Source organism: Protobothrops mucrosquamatus, unplaced genomic scaffold (assembly GCF_001527695.2).
Source record: "Protobothrops mucrosquamatus isolate PMUCROS unplaced genomic scaffold, P.Mucros_1.0 scaffold250, whole genome shotgun sequence".
In the NCBI taxonomy this organism is placed as follows: Eukaryota; Metazoa; Chordata; class Lepidosauria; order Squamata; family Viperidae; genus Protobothrops; species Protobothrops mucrosquamatus.
In genome coordinates, this window is record NW_015386598.1 from 203,925 (window position 1) to 206,486 (window position 2,562).

Genomic DNA, 2,562 nt, shown 5'->3' on the forward strand with positions numbered 1-2,562 from the left:
CATGGCAAAGGAAGAAAACCAGAGTAAGGTTGAAGAAAATATGGGCTTTGATTTATTAGAGGGGATATTATATTACTAATTAGAGGGTTGAATATGGTGGAACATAGATAACTTTTAGAAAATAAAGTAATATTATAATTAAATAGCTAAGATGTGTAACAAGACTTTAGACTTTGGTATGAAAAGGGAAAAAGGGAGAAATTGAGATAAGGGAAACTTTGTTCACCTAACATAAAATATTTGGAAATCATAAATAACACTGTTTTGTTTTGTTTTGTTTTGTTTTGTTTTAATATTGATGGGAAATTAAAGTTTATGTATAGGCTAAAAAGTATTGATAAATGTAACAAGAATGTTTTTATTTAGTTGAAAATAAGAATTCTGTTTGCCCAATATGAGATAACAGATATTACTAGAAAAAGAGAGGGAGTATTTGAGCTTCCAATATTTGAGCTAAACTAAAAAAATTATGTATATTACTGAATTATTGGTTAACCCAGGCAACACATATAATGGTCTTGACTTATTAGAGGCGATACTGTATTATTAATTCGATGGTTTAACATGGTAGAAAATAGATAACTTTTAGAAAACAGAACAAGACTACAATCAAATAGATAAGATGTGTAATTAAAATAGGGAAAAAGGAAGAAGTTGAGATAAGGAAAACTTTGGTCACCTAAATATAAAATACTTGGAAATCATAAAAAACAAATGTTAATTTGAATATTGATGAGAAATTAAAGCTTTAGCATGGCCCCTGCACAAGGATGACACGTAAATTTGTGAAGCGTTCCAAAAAATTTTGGGGGGTAAACCAATAACAGGACATGGATTGTATATAAAGATCGAATGCAAACGCAATTAAGGTATGTATAAGCTAAAAATTATTGATAATTGTAACAAAGATGTTTTTATTTAATTGATAGTAATAAGAACTGTATTAGCCCAATATGAGATAGTAGATATTAAGGGAAAAAGAGAGGAAATATCTGATGTAATATGAGATTTATACTAAAGATTTGTGTAAGCTATTGAACTATTGATTAATCCAGTCATCACGTTGCTTTTTGAATACTCAATTGTAAAATGAGAAAATTAATAAAATATTATTAAAAAAAGAAAAAAGAAAAAAAGTTTGTTTGTGACTACAATTGTTTTTCTATCTACATTTCTTTGATGATCATGGGACTGTCCAGTAACAAGATAAAAAAAGATGGTCAGCCTAAAATGTAATATTCTGGTCACATCACACTGCACTGTTTTTCTCTCAAAGAATGACCCAATTAGTCACCAGATTCTCTAATGTAAAATAAAAATTGTAAGTCTGGTGATCCAGTTTCTTGACTGTTACAAAGAAGAAGGAGAAACAAAGGATGCTGAGAATAGAATCAGATGGATAAAGTCTGAAATACTGTGCTAATCCTTAATGTTATGGCCCCTATAACAAAAGCGATCAAAATGCAGTCCTAGACTTTGGCTCTGAGGTCTACAAATGGCTACATTATTGTTGAAAAAGTCAAAACTTACTCCACTTTATTGTGCCTTCATCCTGGCAATTTTTTAATTACTAAAATTGTGAAATTACCGTAGTCAGTTTATTTCACGGGTTTATATTTATTGATTTAATTTTACAAAATGGAGTTATATGAAAACAATGTAAGTAAACAAAATTAATTCCTAACTGACCTTGCTTAGATTCATTGTCATTATCATGATATATTTTTATATTATGTGAAGGTATTAACTTTCTTCAGCCAGAAGTTATTAAGTTGGAGAGTAGCTATAGATAAAAATCAATGTCTCAAATAATTTAGATGCACACTGCAGAAGTTTTTCTTCCTTCAAAACATTTTTAAAAGAATTGCAGAGTCTCACTTGTCAGAAGGATAACCATCTATTGACCAAGTTTGGCATCAACATTGGTCTTCTCATTAAGTTGGAAGATATATGTCAGGGGTTTTCAAACTTGGCCCTTTTATGACTTGTGGATTTCAACTCCCAGAATTCCTCAGCCAGGCATGCTAGCTGAGGAATTCTGGGAGTTGAAGTCCACAAGTCATAAAAGAGCCAAGTTTGAAGACCCCTGATATATGTTAAGTAAATCTCATGAGCAGTGGTGAGATTCATATATGTGAACAACCAGTTCTCTGTGTGGATGCTGCTTCCAGAAGTCCATTCTGGACCTGGACAACAAAAAAATAGCTACCGGTTCTGCCGAAGTGGTGAGAACCAGCTGAATCCCACCACTGCTCATGAGTCAATTTAAGGGAACAAATTCAGCATAGTTCATTCTGTGACACATTTACCATCAATATAGAAATAGATCGCTTTCTTGTCAGGCTAGTGTCTTACCAGCATTTTTATTTTGGCATGTTTCAACTTTTATTTTTCATTGTTGTTGTGTTTAAAACAATATAGATTTAGTAACCTTTCTTCTCACTTTTCTCAACATTTATTGGCATTTACAGTTAAGCTAGATTTGGATAAGCAAGTAAAATATATCCTTTTATGCTCACCAATCTTGTTTTTTTTCCTAAAGCTGTCCCTGTATTAATAAAC

The 2,562-nt window shown here is 31.3% G+C and overlaps 1 pseudogene; it reads left to right on the plus strand.

Annotated features, from left to right (window-relative positions):
• The first annotated feature begins 714 nt into the window (after window positions 1-714).
• Window positions 715-805, plus strand: LOC114922476 (annotated as a pseudogene).
• The last annotated feature ends 1,757 nt before the right edge of the window (window positions 806-2,562 follow it).